General features: G+C 40.2%; 1 pseudogene; it reads right to left on the bottom strand.

Moving 5' to 3' along the window:
- Nucleotides 1–20,303: 20,303 nt before the first annotated feature.
- Nucleotides 20,304–25,808, bottom strand: part of LOC110201566 (uridine 5'-monophosphate synthase pseudogene) — a 53,479-nt pseudogene continuing 47,974 nt past the window's right edge.

Raw genomic sequence — 25,808 nt, 5'->3', positions numbered from 1 at the left:
TCTTTGCTTCCTCCCTTCCTCCCTCCACCATTATTCTTTTTGTATATTTTATTATTTTAAGAGTTGTCTCTTTCAGGGATAGGGACTGTTTTCTTTCCTTCCTCCCTTTTTCCATCCTTTCCTTCCTTCCTTCCTTCCTTTCTTCCTTCCTTCCTTCCTTCCTTCCTTCCTTCCTTCCTTCCTTCCTTCCTCCTCCCTCCTCCTTCCTCTCCCTCCTTCTTCCTTCCTCCTTCTTCCTCCCTTCCTTCCTTCCTTCTTCCTTCCTTCCTTCCTTCCTTCCTTCCTTCCTTCCTTCCTTCCTTCCTTCCTTCTTTCCCTTGCTTTCCCTTCCCTTCCCTTCCTTCCATCTGTTTTTCTGTCTTTGTGTCTCTAATAGCCTAGCACACAACCTGGTTCATAGTAAGTATTTAATAGATTCTACAGTGATTATATATTCTAGATTCATTGAGTAAGAAGGAACAATCTAACTGTTTCATTTTACAGATGAGCATACTGAAGTCCAGGGAAGTTAAGGGACTTACCAGAGGTCATAAGGCAATAAGCTTCAGAAGTGTGCTTTGTACCCACCACTGACTCTTGAAACTGTGCTCATTCCACTGTATCATACTTCTTTGTATACGTGTAAGTTTATATACATAGATACATATGTATATATATATATATATATATACACATATATGTATGCATATATACATATGTATATGTATACATCTATATCTCTATATATGTGTATATAAAGCCTCAGAAGGCTTATCTCATCCTAATTCTAGGTTTTCTGATTCCCAGTCTCAGTTTTTTTTTCTCCCACGACTGTATGACCCAACAAGATTGTAAGGATAAACATTCAATAAGCCCTCAACCACTTCCCCCAAAATTATGATGAAGACATCTATACTAACTCTGGAATATTTATGATGTCTCTTTGAAAAAAAAGGATAAAATCATCAACTTGGACTATAATGTTCATTTCTGCATCTTTAAATTCACTGTCAACCAGCCTTTCCTATCACCACCACCCTATAATCCACAGCTCTCAGAATACACGATGCCTCCCAATTAAGGGGCAATGGTAAATAATGATTGAAGGGAAAATCATAAGGGTAGTTCAGGGGCTCATCTTCTTAAAATAGAAACAAGGGTTTGGTTGGAATTGTTATTCTGGCGTCTGCCACAGAGGAAGAAGAGTGGGATTGTCTAGTACTAAACTGACTGCCTACATTGGAAAAAAAAACAAAAAAACAAAAACCCAACAACAATAACAAAACAATCACCGTCAGACAGGGTCATTGTCTGAATGATGGCTGTTGGTTGGGGCTGAATGGAAGGAGAATATAATGAACTCTATCTAAGTAGCATACCCTTCTGACAGATAAAATTTGAAAAAACATGTCTCTTACAAACCAAACCCCTGTACTCCTTGTAGAATTAAGATCAAGAACTGAAAGGGACCTTAAAAGTCATCTGATCATCCTTGCTATCTTAGAAGCCAGTCTCCAAAAAGTAATACAGTGGGATAGAATGCTGGGCCTGGAATCAGGAAAACCTAAATTTATCTTCAGCCTCAGACATTTATTAACTGTGACCTTGGGCAAGTCACTTAACCTCTGTTTGACTCAGTTTCCTCACCTATAAAATGGGCATCATAATAATAGCTGTTTCTCAGGGTTGCCGTGAGAAACAAATAAAATATTAGAAAAATACTTAACAAAGTGAGTAGCATATAGTAAGTGCTTATTCCCTTCCCCTCTTCCCCTAATCAGGGGTGGGGAACCTGCAGCCTTAAGGCCACATGTAGCCTTTTAGGTCCTCAGGTATGACTTTGTGAATGAGTCCAAATTTTGTAGAACAAATCCTTTTATTAAGGGGATTTGCTCTGTGAAGTTTGGATTCCGTCAAAGGGTTGCACTTAAGGACCTGTGAGGCCACATGTGGCCTCGAGGCCACAGGGTCCCCACCCCTATGACTAAGTCATAGGATCTTAAGTTTTAGAGAAAGTTGGGATCATACAGATCACATAATCCAGCTCCGCCATTTGGAAACCAAGTCCCAGAAAAGTTGAACACCTTCTCCAAGGCTATAGAATTAACCAGTGGTAGAATCAGGATTTCATTCAGCTCTTCTGAATTCAAACCCAGTTTTCTTGGTGTGAATGAGCCTGGGCCACATCTAATACATGATCAAATTTCTCAGAACCCTGGTAGTTTTGCCCAATTCGATTGTCCGCGACTTCCCCAGGAAGCATTTAACACTATAGGTTAGGGAGCCAAAAGTGGACACAAATTCCTCCAGAGAGAATCTCAGACTTGAGGAAGGTTTGGCTTCATGCTAGGAATGAAGCAAAGTAGAGAGCTGAATTCTCTGCTCTCCCCTCCCTGTTATCCTCCTTGCCTCCCACCCAAAAGATCTATTCTGGTATAGAATGCTGAACGTGGAAACCCAACTGGGGACTTGGCGTTTAGATTCAAGGTATATAATTCAGTTTTCTGAATAGAGGATAGAGGATAGAGGAGAGAATTTAAAGGGGAGAATGCTAAGAAATTTGTGAGTTCTTGCTGTCAGGAAATCATGTTAGTGAATGTGGGTGCAAGTCAAACACTATCCCTCAGTGGGATTTTATGACTTTATTCTGGAAGTCCAGGTATAGCAACACTAGGGAAGTGGTATGGGTGGGTGGCTAGGTAGGAGTTATTTATCATTTCTGTATGGCACACTGGAGGGTGGTCTCTTTCTATTGTCCAAAGCTATGTTCTTCATTCTGTTCTTATATGGAAGTTAACCCTCTAGCTCAGTGGGCCTATCATGGACAAGCAGATAGTTGCCAGAGGTCATTCATGTTGTAAGGGTCATGTTTTACTGTTAAGAGTTAAAGGCTGGAAACTCAGTCCCAAATCATGTTCCTAGCTAAAATGGAATCTGTGAAGTCCCTGTCTAAAAACAGTTCCAGTCATTTTAGACAGTTCCTTAAATGCAGAACAAGTTAGAATGATGGTCATAACTGGTCATAACCCTTTGTGCATTGGAAAGTAGTAGTCTCTTCCATATGTTTATGTTAAAATAGCAAATGCTTAATTTCTTGCAAAGAGCATATGTGTGTATGTATGTGTGTATGTGCATGTGTGCGTATTGGGATAGGGGGTGGGGTTAAAATGAAAGCCATAATAATAATAACAACAGCAACAACAACATATGCCAGGTACTGTGATAAGCACTTTATAAATATCATCTCACTTGATCCTCACAACAATTCTGGGAGGAAGATGCTATTATTATAATACCCATCTTATAGCTAAAGAAACTGAGATTGAGAGAAATTAAGTGACTTACCCAGGGTCACATGGCTAGGAAGTATTTGAGACTGGATTAAACTCAGGTCTTCCTGAACCCAGGCCCAGTGTTCTACCTGTAGTAGCACCTAGCTGTCTTCTTTTCCTTTATGCTAATGTTATACCCCATAGGTGTGGTATATACATATATACACATATTCCTAAGAAAAACATATGTTTGTGTGTATTTCTGTGTATGATGTGGCAAATGCAGTGAGAGATAGGGAACTACCATTCTTTCCCCAACCTTCATAGGAAATAACAGTTCTCTTCCTGCCGAGAGGCCAAAAAAGGGATTGTTTGGTCATCTCAAAGGTCAGCACTGAGTGACGTACATGTAGAGGGCCAAGGGTACCCATGGAACTGTTTGGCTATCCACCTGTTGTTCTTTCTTTCACATCAAATGATGTATACTTATGCATATACATCCCCACATATACATATTTATACATGTATCATTTACATACTCATTTGTTCATTATACACATGCAAACATATATGCATAGATATGAAGAGACATTAGTGCTTCAAGGTTTGCAAAGAGATTTACACAGATTATCTCATTTGATCCTTACAACATTGGGAGATAGATGTTCTTATTATCCTCATTTTACAGATGAGGAAACTGAGGCACAAAGTGGTCAAGTGACTTGCCTAGGGTCACAAATCTAGTAAGTGCCAAAAGCAGGACTTGAACTTAGGTCTTTTTACATTATGGTTTAGTAGAGAATTGACCTCAGAACTAGCACTTGGGCTGGGTTCGGGTTTTGCCTTTGACACATACTACCTGTGAAACTATAAGTGAGTCACTTAACTTTTCATTGCCCCAGAATTCTCTTGTATCATAAGTTGTATACAAAACTCTGATCTTCATCAATGAAGGCTGTTTCCACACAGGGAGTTGCTTTTTACTGACGATGCCAAAGGCACCTTTTAACTTACAGGAAAAGAAAAATATAGGTCTATATGTATATGTGCATATATGCATATATGCATACATGTGAATGTATGCATGTGTATATATACGCTCATAGTTCAACCACACTTTTTCCTCTTCCTCACATGGCTACTACCACTTCCACTCTCTAAAATCATGACTATGAATAAGTAAAAGCAATCTATTTAACCTACTTCCTGAGAAGAATTTAGCTATGAGGGAAAGTAGATAACATACTCCATAGACTCTTTGGTCATTTCCACTGATATTTGCCTAAGATTTTGATATGGAAGGCCAGGGTCACCAGTGTGGCAGGGGCCAGCAAATTATAGCTCCTCCCACCTCCAATCAGGCCAAATCTAAACCTAAAATAATTGCATTTAAAAATGTAAGAAAAAAAACATTCTTAGTTCTCAAGCTGTGCAAAAATAGGACAGGCAGCCAGGATCTGGTCCACAAGCAATAGTTTGTCAACCTCTAAGAGATAAGAAGCCAGGTGGTGTCATCTGGGGAGTAAGCAATGGATATATAGACCTTTAGTGCTTGTGAAGCATCTGTGAACTTGAGAGGTAAAGGTGTAGATGGAGGTAGATGCACATATGCATGCACACACACACACCACACACACTAGTTGCTCAGTCTTCTCAGTCATGTCCAGCTCTTTGAGACTTCATTTAGGATTATCTTGGCAAAGATACTAGAATGATTTGCCATTTCCTTTTCCAGCACATTTTACAGGTAAAGAGACAGAGGCAAACAAGGTTAAGTGACTTGTCCAGGGTCACATAGCTAGTGAGATTCTGAGGTAGAATTTGAACTCAGATCTTCTTGCCTCCAGGCCTTGGCACTCTATCCACTGTGACACCTAGCTGTCTGTATATAACACACACATGTATGTATGTGTGTGTATATATATATATATATATATATATATATATATATATATATATATGTATGCATGTATGCATGTATATATGTATGTATACACACTTGTGGAAGCCCCATGTCTGAGGGACCTAGGCTACCAAAGCACCATTGGTAAGGTTGTAAGTTGTTGCACCCATGACATTATTTGAATTCTTTGTATCTGTCATTTGTGATGACCCAGTCACTGTCTGTTACTACATGATACCTTTTGTTCAGCCATGTCCCAGACATTAGGCAACTGCTTTGTTTCCAGTGTTTTGGTTTTTTTTTCTTCCACAAAAGTATTACTGTAATATTTTTCTGTATACATAGGATCTGACCATCTGTCTTTGACTTCTTTGTGATTAAATGCACATTAGAAGGATTTCTTGATCAAAGGTTTGGAATATTTTAGCACACTTTTTAAAATTTTCTACTCATTTTCTAGTATAGTTCTAAGTTATTTTCCAGAATGGTCGTATCAATTCATAACCCCACCAACAGTGTCTTTCTTCCCAGAGCCCTTCCAACATTGATCATTTCTGTTTTTTGTTATTTTTGGCAAGTTGCTGGGTGTTTTTAGAGTTGTTTTAATGTGTATTTTTCACGTTGTTAGTGATTGAGAGTTTCTTTCCTTACGGATATTAATTATTTGTCTTTCTTCTTCCGAAAATTGTTCATTCCTGTCCTTTGACCTGCAGTCATCTTTCCATTACATCATATGACGTCTCCCTCTGACAATCTTTTTCTTGTCTTTTAACCCCAAAGCTCTCCAAGTATAAAAATGTTGCACCATTCTTGGAAGCTGTGAAGTCGTCTGACCAAAAAAATAACCCAGGCTCTGCATTGTTCTCTTTGTCAGGAGAGATGGGAAACCATGCCACTGTGCACACAGCTGTCCTGTTTGGGCAGCATTTATTTCTTACCTCGTTGGCAGGTGGAATTCACATCCATAGTGCATGTTACTTGATTGCTTGTATAAAACACTTCCTTTCCCCCTCTTTGATAGAGAATGAGGGGGAGAGGGAAAATAAGGGGGAGAAAGAGAATGAGGCATAGAGAAAGATGAGGGAGGAAGACAGAGATAGAATGAGGAGGGAAGAGAGACCATAAAGGAGAGAAAGAATAAGTCAGAGAGAAAGAGAGAGACAGTGGCAGAGAGGGTACATAGAGAGAAAGAATAAGGAAAGAGATAAGAGAGGGAATGACAAGGGAGGGAGGGAGAGGAGAGGAGAGGAGTGACAGCGACAGTGACAGAGACAGAGAGTGAGAGAGACAGAGACAGAGACAGAAAGAATAAAGAGAGGAGAAAGAAAAGATGGGATACAACAGGGAGAGACAGAGAGGAAAAAAAAACTTTTGCTGAGAAATCTATTCAAACTAAATGTTCTACTCAGTTAACAAATCCAGATGTAGAAATAACGTTGAGATGGTTTTCAGCTCGGAGGATGATTTTACAACCCAATCTGTCATTCCTCTGTTAGCAGCGAGATGGGGGAGGGAGGCATCCCGTTAGCGTGTCTGTCTTCACTTTTTCAGAGGGCCAGATTGCCAAATTCCAGAAACGCCAAATAACACATGGGGTCTGGGCTAAAAAAAAAAGTAGAGGAGAAGTATTTACAAGAAAATGAAGGCAGAATACATTGGAGACTCTGTCTCTTCTCTCTCTTCTTTTCCTGAGTCTTCTCCTTCCTCTCCCCCTTCTCAATATAATCATTTCCTACACATGAACATCCTTTCCACATTTTATTTCTTCTTTGGGAAAACCATCAACTCCTGCTTGTTTTTTTAAACCCAAATGGTACATTTTACTAAATTGACTATCCTTCACAGGGTGGTTGAGGATCAAATGAGATGATATTTATAAAGTGCTTTGTGAAACTTAAAGCACTGATGAATGCTAGCTATTATTATAGACACCTAGGGAGTTTTGAACACCCAACTTGGAAGTCAGTAGGATATGAGTTCAAATCTTCCAACAGACACTTACTACATGATCCTGGGCAAAGATCTCCACCTCTAGCAGCCTCAGTTTCTTCATCTGTAAAATGGAGATAATAATAGCTCACATTTCATAGGATTATTGGGAGGAACAATGGAGATAATATGGATGCTTTGTGGGCCTTAAAGCACTACATAAATGTGAACTGTTATTATGCCTATTTTCCTAATCATTATAAATATTATCCCCTAAAATATGGGCAAATGGGGCAATAATTTCCAGGTTAAAATCCAAATGAAGGCATCTATAATAATAATCAAGCTTCAACTAAAACCATCCAGTTCCTTCTGGAGAATGTTATAAAACAAATGACTGGATTCAAAGCTTCTCTCCAGGTGTCCAGAGGATCCAGATGTTTTGGGGACCCAGGAAAATATTCAGGAAACTCCTGGATGTTTTCCCATTGAAAATTTCTGAGCAAATACCATTTCCAGGTGCCTAGTACAGCTGAGCCCCACATCTTCAGTTGGTGAAAAGTCTGAATATTTTTGGGAAGGGGAATGCTGCCATGTAGACTGACTGTCTTTGCACGGTTGTGATGTCATGCTGTCTTCTCAACATGACTTTACTGGATAAAGAGAAAAAAGGTCTTTTATGCCTCATTCCTGCCAATGCTGGGCACACACACACACACACACACACACACACACCCCAACAAAAAAACCAACACAAACTGTTTCTGAGTGTTTAAGACACAGGATGTTAGTGCTAGAAGAAATCTGAGAGCTCATCCATTCCATGTCTGTCTGTGGATTCTCATCATTCCCTTGCCCAAATAAATTCCAAATCTTTACTCAAATGTCTTTCCTATACTAGCTATTCAAGTCTTACATATTCTTTAGGACCTAGCTCAAGACCTACTTTCCCCAGAAAAGTTTCCCAGTCTAACTCCAGCCTATATTCGCCTTCCCCTTAGACTGAATTCCCAGATCACTTTCACCTTGTACTAACTTTGAAAGACTATAGATTTAGAACTAGAAGAGACCTCAAAGGTCAGTTAGTCCAACCTCCTCATTCTGGAACAAAGCCCCAGATGGGTTAAGTGATTTGCCCAATGTCATAGAGGCAATCCTGTAATTCGAACCCAGGTCCTTTGACTTCAATTCTTTTAGGGCATAATATTCTATAGCTTCATATCTATCTGTTTTGATATATATATACATACATATATATATGTATATATCTTTGTATCTCTATGTATCTATCTACTACAAAGACTACTTTGATAGCTTATACTTGTATCTCCAGCACTTAGCACGGTGCTAGAACACAGTAGGTATTTAATAAATGTTCTTGTTTGCTTGTATTTGAATCTCCAGTACTTAGTGCAGTGCTGACCCATAGTGAGTACTTAATAAAACTCTCTCTTCCTATCTATGTATCTATCTATCTATCTCTCCTCCATTTCTCTCTCTCTGTCTCTGTTTCTGTCTCTCTCTACACTCTTTCACCTATCTTTAAATCTAACCTAATGCATTGGTAGAGGTGGTGCTGTAGATAGAGCACCAGACCTAGAATCAGGAAGACCTAAGTTCAAATCCAGCCTCAGACACTTCCTAGCTGTGTGACTCTGGGTGAGTCACTTACTCCTGTTGGTTTTAGTTTCCTCATTTGTCAAATGAGCCAGAGAAGGAAATGGCAAACCACTCTAGGATCTTTTCCAAGAAAACCCCAAATAGGGTCACAAAGAGTTGGGCATGACTGAACAACAATGAAGAAACTATATACTATCGTTTCATGACTGCTAGCAAAGTCTCCCTTCCTTCTATTCCTCTTTTCTACTTGTTGATGCTGGAAATTATTTTACTGAATCCAAAGACTTCTAGTTCACAATTAGAGATAAGGCTTAAAATGGAAATACCCTTGGTAAAAGTAACAAACTGATGTGAATTCACACTTAAGGTATAAATATCTGATACCAGATCCTTTTTTGGGGGAACATGGAATCTAATTCCTAGGGGAAAATGCCATGTTTCTGACTAGGGCAGGGGCATAATGCTGCTGTAAGAGGGGACAGCAAATATAGAAAGGGGAGGCTGAGGACATAATTTTGTCCAGGGCTAATCTGGGCAAGACATCCAATTTTGCTGATTATAGCATAAGCTCCTCAAGGTCAGAGAACCTGACCATTTCAGGCACCTAGGCGGTCTGGTGGATAAAGCACTGGGTCTAGAGTTAGATTGACTGAGTTCCAACAAATCTGTCCTCTGACACTAGCTGTGTGATCTTGGGCAAATTACTTAACCTCATTCAGCCCCAGTTTCCTCAACTGGAAAACTGAGGATAATAACAACACCTGCTTCCCAGGGCTGTTATGAGCATAAAATGAGATAATATTTGTAAAGCTCTTTGTAAACCTTAAAGTGTTATGTAAATGCAAGCTGTTATAATTGTTATTTTCTCCTATTCACCCACCATGCCTAGTACAGTGCTGACCCTCTAATAGGCACTTCATGTCTAGTGACACTGGCCTTCTTGCTGTTCCTTTCCTATGCCACTCCATTTCTTGGTTCTGATGGTTGGTCGATCGGTTATTGTCCTTCATTCTTGAAGAGGACAGAATGATACCGTCATGTACCTTTTCACTGACTGCCCTCTGAGTTGCACCTATCTCCTCCCCACTCCCCACACATTCCCATGGCTGGGATTCTTTCCCTCCTCTTCTCTACCTCTTAGCTTCCCTGGGTTTCTTCAAGACCCAGTTCAAATCCCATTTTCTGTAAGAGGCCCTTCCTGGTCATCCCTGCCCCTTATTAGTCCCTTCCTTCTGAGATAGCTTTCCATAAACTGTATACACACAAACATACATATATATGTGTGTGTGTGTGTGTGTGTGTGTATGTATATGTATATATATGTGAGTGTGTGTGTGTATGTGTATATATGTGTGTGTGTATGTATATATATATATATATATATATAGAGAGAGAGAGAGAGAGAGAGAGAGAGAGAATGTACATAATTATATTCATGTTTTCTGCATCATTAGAATGTGAGCTCTTTGAGTGAAGGGACTGTGTTTGCCTTTCTGTGTGTCCTCAGTGCTCAGCACAGGGCCTCTAAGCATAGGAAGCACTTAACAAATGCTTGTTGACTGACTTTATTTCTTTAGTCTTCATTTTTTAATTGTCAACCAATCCTTTTCTTTGTGTTGGATTGGTGTTATTCAGTTGTGTCCAACTCTTTATGACCCCATGGCCACCCAGTCCATGGGGTTTTCTTGGCAAAGATATACAGAGTGGTTTGCCATTTCCTTCTCCAGAGGATTAAGGCAAATAGAGGTTAAGTGACTTGCCCAGGGTCACACTGCTGGTAAATATTTTAGGCTGGATTTGAACTCTGGTCTTCCTGGCTCCAGGCCCAGTGCTCTATCCAGTGTACCACCTAGCTTCGTGTGTTGCATGGTTGGCTCAATATGAGATCCTAGGCAGAAAGAAAGAAAAGAGGAAGGGTCTAGTTGAGTGGAGGAGGTGGGAGGGTGGGATCTTATGTCATGAAAATACTCAAATATATCAAATATTAGGTAAACCTGTTTCTGATCATTCTCTTGGTATAGGGACCACACCTATTTCCTCCATCTACTGCAGGGTCTTCTGGCTTTTGAGTTGGTTAGGGATATTCTGGTATAAAGTACTATTCTATAACATAGAAATGTTATTCAGACTCTAGTTAGAATTGAGCCTGAAATTGCCTCAGAACAATCTGGCAATTTGGAATACTAGAACTCTCTCGGTACTAGAACCATAGAACCTGAGAGGTGAGGCATTTCCATGAATTTCCGCTCTGCATTAAGAATTGAGAATTCCGGGGGGGGGGGGGGGGGCGGAGCCAAGATGGCAGAGTGAAAGCAATGACTTGCTTGAGCTCTCCTCCAAACCCTTCCAAAAACTCATAAAAAATGGCTCTAAACAAATTCTGAAGCAGCAGAACCCACAAAAAGACAGAGTGAAACAAATTTCCAGCCCAGGACAACCTGGATGATTGATCAGAAAGGTGTATCGCGCCGGGCTGGAAGCGCAGCGCGGTGTGGGTGCCCAGGCCGCAGCGTGGGCGCGCAGGCTGCAGCAAACCTGGAGCAGGCCTCAGAGGACTGAATCTCAGGCAGCTGTGGAGGTTTCCGGACTCCTCAATCCACCAATGCCAAAGACAAATTAGAAGGTCAGTGGGAAAAGTCTGTTTCTGTCGTGCCTGAGAAAGGAAGGCGGGGTTTCAGCTCCATTCCCCAAGAGTGTGGCCCTGGTTGGGGGGGGGGGGGCAGCTGCTTCCTGAGCTTCAGGCCCACAGACTGAGGGGGAATCCAGTGGCTGATCAGAGAGGGACTGCAGGGATCTCTGCCAGTGCTGAGACAGGAATCTCTTGCTTTGCCCGTGTTTGGATCTGGGTCACAGTTCTGGGCGGCGGTGCTGGGGTGAGGAGGAGTGCTGGCTTGGTGGAGCTTGTAGTGGTTGCAGAGAGAAGCCCCTCCTCACGGTTACAGGACAGAAAGGAGTACTTGTAGTCGCAGGCCAGGAAAGGAGTAAACACCTTGCCCATTATCATAGCACCTTGGAAGAACTGAAAATTTACAGGTCCCTACAAGTATCTCTGAAAACAGCTGTACAAACCCCCGAAGCGTGGGACAGTACATTCTCCACATTGGAAGCAGTACAAAGAGTTTAAAACTAAAGTAATTGTCCGGGATCATGAGCAAGCAGGGCAAAAAGAGTCAGACTATATTATCTTACTTTGGTGAAAAAGAAGATCAAAATCCACAACCAGAAGAAGACAACAAAGTCAAAGCCCCTACATCCAAAGCCTCCAAGAAAAATATGAATTGGTCCCAGGCCATGGAAGAGCTCAAAAAGGATTTTGAGAAGCAAGTTAGAGAAGTAGAGGAAAAACTGAGAGTGATGCTAAAGGAGACCCAAAAAAAATACTGAAGAAAATAACACCTTAAAATATAGCCTAACCCAAATGGCAAAAGAGGTCCAAAAAGCCAATGAGGAGAAAAAAATGCCCTGAGAATTGAGAATTCCTCAATTGTACATCTTTGGTCTGAATCACTTGGTATTTAACGATGATGCATAACAAAATAAGCCTGCTATTAATTACAGAATGATTGGCTAACAGTTCCAGTTTCAATCCTTGAGAAGATTTACCTGCCTGTCTTCCTTCTGGGAATACCTCTAGCCTACTGTATTTAGATCTCATTTGTACATATTTATTTGCATGTGGTCTTCCCCATTCTACTACGAGCTTCTTGAAAGCAAGAGCTGTACTTTTGCCTTTCTTAGTATCCTAGCACTTAGCACAGTGCCTAGAACATAGTAGGTACTTAACAAATGTTTGTTGACTGACTGAAGCTTTTTAGCAGTCTTTCATAAATAGTCAATTCATTGGGCTGCTTGTTAACTTTTCAGGGAAAAGAGTTATATTGGTTGCATTGTATACCTATAATCCTTCCTACAATCTTTTTTGAAAGGCTTTGTGTGAATTGAAATTTTTACAAATTGAATAATATAAAGTGTACCAGAGCAATTTGTTTAAAGGAATATTATGGTGCTGCCTTTAGTAATAACATTTAAGTACTCCCAAGTGATCTATTCTCTAAATAGGAATTTTCTTTCTTCTTTTTTTAATTTTTTTTGGTGGTCTACTTTAAGTGAGGCATGCCTGCAATTTGGAAGGCTTTGCCTCTGCCAAGTGAATCCCTTTCCTTCCTTATGCCTTGTTTATGGTTTTCCTCCATCCATAAGCAGGTATTACCAGCTCTCTCAGACACCCAAGAGGAAAATTCTCTTCCTACGGGGAGAGTGCTCATTAACACAAAAGGTCATATCCAGTATTTCACTGGTGTAGTAAAAGTGACTTGAGGAAGGGGAAGATGATATCGATGGAAATCTCAACCCTCTATTATTTTATCCCCTATAAGCATACCTAGGATTTATAAGCGCTTATTCTCTCCTTTTTTTCTGCTGGTGGCCCTTCTGGTTTCTGGGGCAACAAATCCATGACGATTGCCCCAAACTTGGGGGTGGGGTGGAAATATTATCATGCTTTACTATGGAAAGTATCCAGTTCAATACTCTGAGGCAAATTGTTTCATGTTTGCAATGAATAAAGTCAGGGGGTAGGGGAGAGTGTTTTCTCATTCTCAAAAATAATTTTCTTCTCCCCACAAGTCAATATTTTACCTATGGCATTATTTCTTTTTAAAAAAAGTACTGTGGAAAAATGGATGTGTGTATTTACATATATATGTATGTATATGTGTATATATACATACATACACACACATTATATATCTCTGTGAGTATAGAGGCAACTAGGTGGTGAAGTGGATAGAGAGCTTTGGGCCTAGAGTCAGGAAGGCTCATCCTCCTGAATTCAAATTAGACCTTAGACACTTACTAGCTGTGTGACCTTGGGCAAGTCACTTCACCCTATTTGCCTCAATTTCCTCATCTGTAAAATGAGCTGGCGAAGGAAATGGCAAACCACTCCGGGGTCTGTGCCAAGAAAACACCAAATACGGACACGAAGAGTTGGAAGCCACTGAAAAGGACTGAAATGTATATGTATGTATGTATATATATGTATATGTATGTATGCAAATATATGTAGGAATGGCAGATTTAACCCAGCTGCCCCCCAGCCTATGGTACTTCATTCAAATTCAATTACTGCTCTGTTTTCTGAGGACACTCTTCTTACCTATTTGTTTGCTCCTGGTAACTAAACTCCAGATAACTACCCCCAGATTGTTCTAAGTTCATTTTTTCTCCCTTCAGAACATTTGAGAATGAGCAATGGTTGTCTTTATTTCACATGACTGACATCACATCAAGTAATTATTCCACATATACTACCCTGTTTCCCTGACTCAATTGAAAACTGTTTGCAGGCAAGGATTACATCTATTGTTTTTTTGTGTGTGTTCCACAGTAGACCATGCCATGCCCATTACTGGGCACACACCTGATACTGAATATTTAGTTGTTGATAGATTTCACAGTGCTTTTGAAACTTTACAACTGGCATGTATACACTGAATAGAGTTCACTAAAAATCTGACATTTACAATGTATTTCTGCCTCCTCTCCTTCTATGTAGACTGGTAGGTGGAATAGTGTTTAGAGTACTAAACTCAGGATTGCCTTAGTCAATTACTAGCTATGTGTCCCTAAGCAAATCACTTAACCTCTCTAACTCTCAATTTCCTCATCTGCAAAATGGGCATAATAATAGTACCTACCTACCTATTAGTACCTTTGTAGTATTGTTATGAGGACCAAATGAGATAATATTTTCAAAGCAATTTGGGAACCTCAAAATGCTATATAAATGCTAGCCATTATTATTATTTTAAATGTTTGCTATTATGGTTAATTACATTTCCCCCTCAATGTGTGTGCCATTCTTCTGAGATAATCACCAATTTACTCTGTATATATTTTATATACACAGTTCTTTGCATTTTATCTCCCTCATTAGGATGTGTACTCCTTGAGTTCCAGGTCCATATTTTTTTTCTCCTCCCCTCCCCTCCCCTCTCCTCTTCTCCCCTCTCCTCCCCTCTCCTCTCCTTTCCTCTCCTCTCCTCCCCTCCCCTCTCCTCTCTTCTCCTGTCCTCTCCTCTCCTCTTTTCTTCTTTTCCTTTCATCCTCATGTGTAGCATATATCTCTAATGACTCACATATAGTAAATTCTAAATATATGCTTGTTGACTGACTGACTGAAAACTACTACTTCTAAGCAACTTTGGAGTTTAGCCTGAAGAAAGTCTATCTAAAAGCAAGATATTTTTTGCTTCCCTTTTTTTGGAATGCCTATGATAATATTATAAATTCTTTAACTGGATTCTATACTATTTGAAGCGAGGGACTTTATTTTCTTCTTCCTTTTTAAATCACTGTGCAGAGCATTAAGTGAACTGCTGGACAGAACACACCCACTAACATATTGAGGCAAGCCTTATAGACTTGGCTTAAATATATGTGCATATGTGTTCGTAAAATCAGCCTTAAAATTTTTAGAAACTGTGAATTTGGGCTTCAGAGTGGGAGGTTTTCATTTGTGTTATTTGTGATTCCAGGCATATGCTTGTTGGTATGATGTGTGACAATGCTCTGTCTATGCTCACAAGAGGACATTTCCTTGTGCATGGACATGGTGCAGTAAGAGAGAACAGAACATGTTACTATTCATTCTCTTGAGTGGCGTGTTATTTATTGGTTCAGTTAGAGCAAACTGAAGGTCTACAGAGCCATTGCGCTGACCTTTAGTTGTATGCCTGTGAACCCTGGATAGTACCCTGGCTCCATGCCAGGAAACTGAATCACTTCCACCTGAATTATCTTAGGAAGATTCTGAAGATCACCTGGCAAGAACACAGATAGCTCCTTTCTGGAGCTAACAAGCACTCAGGCTTTACTACAGAGAGCACAACTTCAATGGGCTGGCCATGTTGTTTGGATGCCAGACACACATTTGCCTAAAAGACTGTTTTATGGAGAACTCATACAAGGCAAGCACTCACATGATGGTCAGAAGAAGCAATACAAGAACACTCCCAAGGTCTCTCTGAAGAAGTTTGGAATTGATTGCACCACGTGGAAGACCCTAGCAAAGGACCACCCAGCATGGTGTACCCACATCTGTGCTCTATGAGTGCAGCAGAATTGCAGTAGCTCAAAAGAAATGTGAGATGCACAAAATTTAGAGACATCTCCACTCCAAATGTTCACATAGGCTTTTTGTGCCCGACCTGTGGTAAAGCCTTCCAAGCTCATCTTGGTCTGATCAGTCACAGTTGGACACACTTGACTCCAACATAGTGATGTCCTTTTGGTCCTCATCTAGAACAAAGGACAACAACCAGCTTCTTAGAGCACCATACTAAATAGGCCAAAGTTTAATTCCTATGTAGGTCCACTAACTTTACACAGTTCTGTGGCAACAAACTTCCTTATGATTCCAAACATTTGTCTTACAAATGTGTGCCTTTGATAGATGAATGTGGTAAGAGGGTATGGAATAGTTATCACATGAGGGAAGATAACAAGAAGATATAGAAAGATTCTTCAATATTTTCCATTTTTCTGGGGGGTGAGGCAATTGGGGTTAAATGACTCGACCAGGATTACGCAGCTAGTAAGTGTCAAGTGTCTGAGGTTGGATTTGAACTCAGGTCTTCCTGAGTTCTATCCATTGCACCACCTAGCTGCCCACCATTTTCCATTCTTGCTAAAATCTCATCTTCTACACTAAGCCTTTTATAATCCCTTTTAATTCTAGTGCCTTGCTTCTGTTGATTATTTTCTTTTTATTCTACATATAGTTTATTTGCACATTGTTGTTTTCATGTTGTCTTCTTCATTGGACTGTGAGTTCTTGAAGAAGGGCAGTGACCAACTTTTGCTTTTTTTTTTTTGTATTGCCTGGCATATAGTAGGCACTCCATGCTCATCTCCATCATACCCACATGGTTAAAGTTGACTAATTGGGAAGTTCTAAATTTCCTTGAAAAAGGGAATTAAACCCCTCTTCTTTCCTCTCTTCTCTTCTCTTCTCCTCTCCTCTCCTCTCTTCTTCTCTCCTTTGTTATTTTGGCCAGTCAGATGGACATGAGGTAGTATCTCAGGGTTGTTTTTATTTGAATTTCTCTATTATTAGTGATTTAGAACATTTTTTTAATATGGCTGTTGATAACTTTGATTTCTTCCTCTGAAAACTGTCGATTCATATCTTTTAACTATTTATCAATTGGGGAATGGCTCTTATTAATATAAATTTGACTTAGTTTGTTATATATTTTAGAAATGAGACCTTTATCTGGCAAACTTGTTGCAAAGATTTTTCCCAGTTTCTACCTTTTAAAAATTTCTCACCTGTATTGGTTTAGTTTGTGCAAAAACTTTATTTTAATGTAATAAAAATTGTCCATTTTACTTCTTGTGAACCTCTGTATCTCTTGTTTGGTCATGAACTCTTCTCCTGTTCATAGATTTGCCAGGCAATTTTTTCCATGTTCCACTAATTTGCTTACAATGTCACCCTATATGTCTAAATCATGCACCCATTTTGAGCTTAATTTGAGATATCAGTCTATATCTAGTTTCTGCCAGACTGCTTTCCAGTTTTCCCAATAGTTTTTGCTGAATAGTGCTCCAATATGGGATCTTTGGGTTTATTAATCACTAGGTTACTATGCTTGTTTGCTTCTATATATTGTGAGCCTCATCTCTTCCACTGATCAGCCTCTCTATTTCTCACCCAGTACCAAATTGTTTCAACAATTACAGCTTTCTAACAGTGTGAATTATTGACTGATACCAACACTGATCAGCAAGGAAGTTTTACCTGCTGTTTACCTGGTCCTGTTTACTCCTCTCTAGTCAGCCTGGTAGGTCTTTGCTCCAGGGGATTGGGAGGTTCATCATCGTGGTGCCACTCAGTGCTGTTACCCAATAGGTTTTAGTCTGACTGCAGTTCAGAACTCTGGAACTCAAATGATCTACCTCTCTTTGCCTCTCCAGTACCAAGGATTACAGTTATGATCTACTTATGTCCAGTGACATTATTTTTCATGCATAGTACTTAGAAGCATTTTTAAAATTTTTTTTGAATTTTTCATTTTTATTTTTTTAGGCAATTGGGGTTTAAGTCACACAGCTAATGTCAGATGTTTGGTCTGAGGCCGGATTTGAACTCAGGTCCTCCTGACTTCAGAGCCAGTGCTCCATCCACTGTGCCACTTAGGTGCCCCGACTTAGAAGCATTCTTGAGATGAAAATAATATTTATCAAATGCTTACTATATGCCAGTCATCATTCTGAGTGCTGAGGATACAACTGCAAGTTTGTAATAGTCTGTGCCTTCCCATTTTTTCCTTAACATGCCTTCAGATTTTCTGAAGCAATTCACTTTACTGTCAATTCAATTGAACAAACATTTATTAAGCACCTACTCTGTGTAAGACACAGTAATGTGTACTGGTGTCATAATGGATAGAGCACTGACCCTGTAGTCTGGAGGCCCTGAGTTCAAATTTAGCCCCAGGGACTTACTAGCTGTATGACTGTGGGCAAGTTACTTAACCTGTGTTTGCTTCAGTTTCCTCAACTGTAAAATAGGGATAATAATTGCCTATACCTCACAAGAGTTTTGTGAGGATAAAATGAGATAATATTTGTGAAATATTTAACACAATGTCCAGCACATAGTAGGTACAATATAAATGCTTATTTTCTCCCCTGCAGAGATAAAGGCAAAACTTAAAAAAAAAATACAAATCCACTGTCTTCTAGGAACTTCAATGTAACTGGGGGATATAACATATTTCCTTATAGAAGAAAATAAATATAAGCTAATTTAAAGAGAGAGAAAAGTATTAACGACTATCATGAAAGACATCTTTTTCCCTCTCTCCATCCTCAGTTAATGGTGGCATTTGATATTCAAAATGAGCTGAGAATTCTGATATGTCAAGCTGGACAGACATTTGCCTCATGGGTCTTATTTCTCTTCAACATTATACTTGTTTAATAATCTGCTGATGTGAGTCAGCCTATCATAGTAGATGGAGTACTAGATTCAAATCCTGCCTCTGAAATGGTAACACTGGACACATTTCTCTTTGGCTGGGAAAAAATCTTGGATTTATATATTAAGTCTGGTTTGTGGAAATGTTCATTATAGTGATGAAATTTGGCAACTGTTTGCTTTTCTTTCTTTCTTTTTTTTTTTAACAGTTAGCAAAAAAGAAAAGATGTTCAGGGGCAGCTAGGTGGTGCAATGGATAGAGCACTGGCCCTGAGATCAGGAGGACCTGAGTTCAAATCCGGTCTCAGACCAAACACTAGACTGTGTGACCCTGGACAAGTCACTTAACCCCAGTTGGCTAAAAAATAAATAAAGAAAAAAAAAAGAAAAGATATATTTAGTTGTGGCAGGTGGTATTCAACAAAGATAGACATTGAAAGCCTTTTGAGTTGATTCAGCTGAACAAAATTTCAGTTGTAATCCACCAGCCAACCATGTGAGAGTCCCCAGGCTCTTCACGGATGCTTTGTGCCCTGAGGATACCCTGAGTCAATCATGTCTTGAGAAATGTCTCAACACCTTTTAAGGAAAAACTCGCTAACCTGCTTGGAGGAAGGGTTACGATATTGCTCTTACCACAGCCAGAAAGTTATTTTTATGGATTATAGGATATTGACTTTCCTCCTGATAAAGCTATAATGGTTAAAAAGAGGTGCTTCATTGAAAGGGTGATTATAAAATGGGAGTAAATAAGTGCCCTCCTGCCCCAGGTTCAAGAAAGAAAATCATCACGTTGTACTTTAATTTACTGTTACTAGCAAGTTGTTGTTTTGCCACGTATTTGAAAAAAGTTTGTGTCTCTTCAAAGCCACTAAATTGTCCACATTCTCTGACCCAGGGGTACCACTACTGGTCATATTACCCAAAGCCAGAGATAGAGGAAAGGGTTCCACAGATGGAAGACTGATAAGAATGAATGCAGAGTACATATAACAAAGAGCACAATTTATACAATGATAATAACATGAAGGAAAGTAACAATAAAAGGCATTAAAACTCTGCTTACTAAAATGAGCAATCTTGACTATAGAAAACTGACAATGAAGCATACCTCTTTTTCTCCCAGTAGTGAGTGGTGGCCTTGGCATCTGAAATGGTCAGTGCAGTTTGTTTTGCTTAACTATAATTCTTTATGACAAAGGAGGTGACTGAGAAGTGTCCTTGATGTAAAAAAAAAAAGCATCAACAAAATATTAACGTCTTTTTAAAAGGGAATAAATCAGAGCACTTCTTCTACAAAAATACACATATTCAAATATAAAAGGGTTTTGATGACAATCTAAGCCTTTCAACTAGGCTCTTTTGCCCTAATAGGGAGTTAACTTCTCTGTTACTGAAAGGAAGGTGGAAGAGATTCTGTGGCTTCCTTAGAAAATGTCAGTCATAAGAAAACCATGTTTTAGAAAGCATTTATTACCATGGAGTGTCTTCAAGTCGTTAAATACTTCCCTAGTCTTTGCAACTTTGATTTTGTGGTATGGTTAATGTGAGGTCAAAGAATTCAGGTAGAAATGTTTTAAGAAATTTTTTTTAAAAAGTGTCTTTGAGGGACTCAAACACCAAGTCTAGTCAAGTAGTCTTCCCAGGCAGCTTTTCTGTACATTTCAGCTGCTTCTAGGTGATTGGAGGCTGTTAATATGCCATGGCCCACAATGATGATGTAAGAACCTCCTTTCCCAATAACTTCTTGTGGGCTGTTACACTGCTCTCCAAGATTATCCCTTCCAGTTTGTATTTGGACACCTGCAGTCAAGTGAACAAATTCTGGTTTCTTGCTTACTCTTGAAGCAGAAATAAAATCAATTACAAACTCTGAATGTTCCTCAGCCATTTCCACAGGTGCTTTCGTGTAGTTAGCAGTAGCCAAAAGACCCAGAGGAGCTCATCTCTGCAATCAGGAGGCAGCCTCAGTGCATTGGCACCCCTACTTCACTCAGGCCTTTCACAACTCCTGAGCCTGGCACCATATGGGCATTTGCTAGATCTGCCCAGGAAGCTATTTTGAAAATAGAATCTTCAAATTTTTTTCACTGTTTTTCCTGTATCAGCAAATTTTCAGTCTTCAGATATTAAGAACTCTTGGAATTCTGCTAGAGCTTTCAGTTCCTCCGTGATATCCAGACTGATGTCATTCAGAATATCTACATGAGTCTCAAACATCCAGATGCTGGGACCCAAAGTGGCTGCCAGCTGCAACAGCTCTTTGGCCTCAGTAATATCAAGCAGAAAGACACAAGTTGGTTTGCTTCTTTTCCATAAGCCTGAGAAGTCTTGATACAATGGGATGAGTTCCAGGGAGCTAGGCAGGCATGTCAAAACTAAGTTCTTTGAGAGTTTCCTTTGCAGGTATGTTACCATTCTGCTTAGCAATTACAAAGACTGTCCTGAATAAACTTCTTCACTTTCCCAACCATCTCAGCATCAATCTTTTTTTGCCTCTCAAGAATCTCCAGGATCTTTGACAAGGTACACATAGAATGTAAGCAAATACCCACTCTTGAAACTTGGCTGCCTCCCTATTCTCTGTCCAGCAGTACGATGACATTTGTGACTTTGAAACCTTCCCTCTGAAGGAGCTCAACAGTTTCCCAGACACTGGAAACACTGGTTACCACGTTTCTCCTGGATTAACAGCTTCTTCTACGAGATGTTTAGTACTATAATCTTGTTTCCCTCCTTTGAATGAGCATTGGAATCTGGTTGGTTGAGCAGATGACTGTTGCCAAAGCTGTATAAGACACACCACACATGGTGTCAAAACTGATCCATGCATTTTGAACAGTTTCAAACAAGATATCTGCAACCTTAATCCACTGGAGAAGGAAACAGAAAACTACTCCAGGATCTTTCCCAAGAAAACCCAATGGACAGTTTGGTCCACAAGGTCATGGCAAATAGGACACAACTGAACAAGGGCAACATGATCACAAGACGTCACTACAATGATCCCGACACCACCTGGCAAGCACATCAGGAGAGCCAGCCCTGAACCCAGGAAAGTCTCGCATCTGTGTGACCCTAGACAATTCATTTAACATCTCAGAACAAGAATCCACTAAGTAATCAATTATGAAATGGGTACTGATCTGTATATGAAAAGGTATTTTCCTCCAGGGGAGGTTTTGAAATCTGAGCTCAGTCAAAAAATAAATTGTTTGCTTTTCAAAGGACTATGGAAATAAATAATCAGTTCCTGGAAGCAAGTGCTCCTTCCAATGATATGCTGGTAGGTCATGAGATCATAGTCTAAAGCTGTGAAGGACCTCAGAAACTACCAATTGCAACCTTCTCTTTTTATAGAGAAGGAAGCCAAGGCCCAGGAAAATCAAGTGAATTGACTGATATATCTCATCAGTACCAAACATCAGGGTGGGAGTGGAGCCCAGGTCCTCTGGCTTAGTGTTCTTTCCCTGTACCATGCTGCCTTCTGTAGGTATTGCATCCTGGTTCCAAACAAGTTAAGGGGTTTGAGAATAGGTGGTGAATTGGTTGTGAATTATGATTCCATTTATGAAGTAGAGAATGGGGCCTGGAAACTCTCCAGTAACAAAAAGAGGCTCATTCTTATGGTCAATAGTCAACAAACATTTATCAAATATCTACCATATTCTGGGCACTGTGCTAAGCACTGGGAAATAAAAAGAAAAGGAATAACACAATCCCTGCCCTCAAGGAAGGAGGAAGATAGCACACAATAGAAGCTGAAATTGTAGTTGGACGAGGGTACCCTTGGCTGAGGTGGGAGTAGGTATTATGAAGTCCTACAGTCAGAGTGGGAATTGATGAGATGAATACCCTGGGTGCCCCTTTTTAACTGGTGAAGGATCTGGGAGGAACTTTCTGATGACTACCCTCCACCTTATCCAATCAGAGGAAGCCAGGGGCTCTAGGGGCAGGGAATACTGAAGAGGTGTTAGTTTCAGAACTGATGCCATCTTGAAGAATGATGAGTTTCTGGAGATAATGTTATCCAGGAAAGTAGTCAGGTGGGCTCTTATGGGAGCACAGGCAGGTCTCAACATTTCTTTAGTCACTCAATGCCTACTCTTGTTAATATTAGGCCATCTGGGGGACTAAAAAAGAAGTAGCCGGTAGTCCTTGGCCTCAATATGCTCACAGGGAGGCAAGCCATACCCAAGAAGGAAAGAAGGAGGGAAGGAAGGTGGGGAGGGAGGAAGAAAGGAAGGGATGGAAGGAAGGAGGGGAAAATTGAAAAATCCTTTATTAAGCATATACTAAGTGCTGAACACTGTACCAAATAGTGGGGATACAAATAGAAAAGTCTAGACATTTCCTATTCTCAAGGGGCTTCTACTTTTTGGGTGGCAGGGGGAATAACACATAAAAGGAAGTTCAGATGCAGAGTTATTGGAAGAGCACATATCCTTCACCATTTAAGTGGAGTGACCAGGACATCCACCTCATCATTTCCCACCTTGGCTCCTATGTCCCAAAGATATAACAAAGGGACTGATGTCAAGGCCCAAAGGTCCTTAGGTTACAAGACTAGGTCAGATGACTGCACCAAAGGTCTATAGAGTGTAGAATCAGGGCATCAGTAAGGCCTGGAGTTCCTTAGGAGACAGTGAGTGTGCACTTGGAAGAGGTGGTGTCCCTCTCATTCAAATAAAAAAAGCTGGTCACTTCCATCTCATTGAGCTTTGTGAGCAGTCAAGTGGTCCAGATATGTTCTGGGTGGCTTTAGCTAAGGAGAGGAAGAGAAGAAAGACGATAGCATAAATTGAGGGTTAAATTGTGTCGGACATTAGAGAAGAACAGGATTAATAATACATATTAAGCCATATTAAGCCTTCATCTGGGAAGGCTTCTCAAAGATATTACTTGAGCTGGGCTTTGAAGGATACATAGAGCAGATTGTGGGGTAAATCAATTAAATCGTTGGCAGTTTTTAATTTCATTGATTTCTATGCCATTTCAGAAAGGGACATTGAAAAAAAACAGGTCAGTATTGTATTATTACATTAAGTTTAACACATAGTAAAACTAATAAACTATAGGAGAGAATGATAGTAAAAAAAAAAAGTAGCTTTCGATTCTCCAAAGTGAAGGAACTATAGGTTCAGGCTAGAACGCTTGGTAGAAATGCTAGGGAATGAAGAAATAGGAATGACGTGAGGGTGCTTTGGCCAGGCTCTACCTTAATCTATCCGCTAGTAATTTTGTTACACAAGATTAGGCACAGTCTGTACCTTGCCTGATTGTGAGTGTGACACGCTTGAGTTGAAGGCATACAATTAAATGTCTCAGGTCAGTCCTTGGTGGCCCACACAACACTAGTTATGCCATAATGTGCCCCTCCAAAAATAGAAAACCACAACATCCCAACTTTCCAACAAAACCTAGTATTTAAAACTCTAAAGTCAATAATTAGTCACTTTCCAGGCTTCCTGAATACTCAGGACACTCACACCCACCAATGATAATTAAAATAGGGATATTTCCTAATCATATGAGATAGACATTTTAAATTCTACATTTCACCTTTTAGTATTGCAGAATCCTAAATGACCCCAGAAAAGCACTGAGTCATAGGGAATGAGGAAATCCGGGCATGGAATCAGGAATTTTCTTGCTGGGCTGGGCTGTTTGGATGACCTCAAGGTCAGGCTTGTATTCAATGGGAAACCGTGGAAAAGCTGCAGCCCCTTAAAACCTGAAGAATGAACGAGCCTTTGGGTTATGTTCAAGCTATTAGGAGCAGGGAAGTTGACAGTTACAAATATCAGAGCTCAATTACTCTTTTTATGGGCTGTCTGAGTCTGCACAAGAATTACTGATAAATTTAGTTCCCAGGGCAGATCCAGGGACTTACCTTGCTCTTCCTTCATAACTCCCCACCTAGTGGCATGGTATTTTACTGTCCATCAAAACATAGGTCAACTGTGACCCTTTATAGGAGATACCTCCTTATCCCCTCAAGCATTTCTGCTGAAAATTAGTCAGTCAAGAGGCAGAAGGTAAGCTGCCTGAATGAACCACTGTTTGGTTTTAGGCTTTATTTCCCCAGCACCTAGGCTGGTGCCTGCACATAGTAAGCACTTTATAAATGTTTATAGAATTGAACTTTGAGCAAAGTAAAACTTTACGACTTTTTTCATTTCAGTCATAAGTCATGTTCATCTCAGGTAGTTAATGGAATTGCTTCATACTTCAGGGATAAGAGTTTCTTTAAGCCAACAACTGAACACATTTCATAAATTAAAAAATTAAAAAGGGAAGAGTGAAAAAAAATGTATCTGTGGTAAATATGGCTGTGCCTCATTCTCTTAGACTCAGACTGCTGCCTTTCCCCCTCAAGGTTCTAGAATATTTTGAGAGGCTGAGGGAGCGTCTCTTCTTTCCTACCATCAGCCCTGGTTAGGCTGTGCCCCTCCTGTGTTGGGGGCCAGTGAGTAGGCCCTGTTCCATTTAACCATTTATTAGGTAGCTTTACTTTAAAGATATAGCAAGAGCAAAGTATGGACACTTTCATCTACCATCTTGGGGACATACTCTCCTCTTGTTCACCTTGTTATGGGGGGAGGTGGGAGTTCTTATAGACTCTTGATCCGACTAAATTCATGCCCATATGTGACATGACAGCCAGATGATTCCTTGTGTAAAGCTTCCTCTGGGTTCACTCCTTGCTCCTCTGGGCATTAATGCTTGTGTATCTGAAAAATCCAACCTGAATGGAGGGTCATGGAAGCACCCTCTGCATCCTGGAGTGATGATACAGAGTCTCCCTCTGGACCTTCTGAAATTCACAAGGTCCCAGAGGCTCTACTATGTTCACCTAGTACAGAATCCAAGGATCATGGCCCATTTCTCAGAGTAAAAGGCCCTAAAACTTCTCCCCCTATAGCTGGTCTCTCACCAGGTGCTGTGGGTAAAGGAATCACTGATTGAGTACAGGAGGAAGTAGTTCAAACTGACAAGCCTTTTTGAATGCCTTCACAGTCAACCAAAGAGCCTCCTCTTCAAACCATGGTTAATCAACCAGAACCTGTCACAGAATGTCTATGCTTGTTCCACAGTCCCTCCAAGGTGCTTCCCT

The sequence above is a fragment of the Phascolarctos cinereus genome, unplaced genomic scaffold (genome assembly GCF_003287225.1).
Source record: "Phascolarctos cinereus isolate Bilbo 61053 unplaced genomic scaffold, phaCin_HiC Scaffold_4;HRSCAF=312, whole genome shotgun sequence".
NCBI lineage: Eukaryota > Metazoa > Chordata > Mammalia > Diprotodontia > Phascolarctidae > Phascolarctos > Phascolarctos cinereus.
The sequence above is the reverse complement of the archived record's forward strand: the minus strand, read 5'-3'. Positions and strand labels throughout refer to the sequence as shown.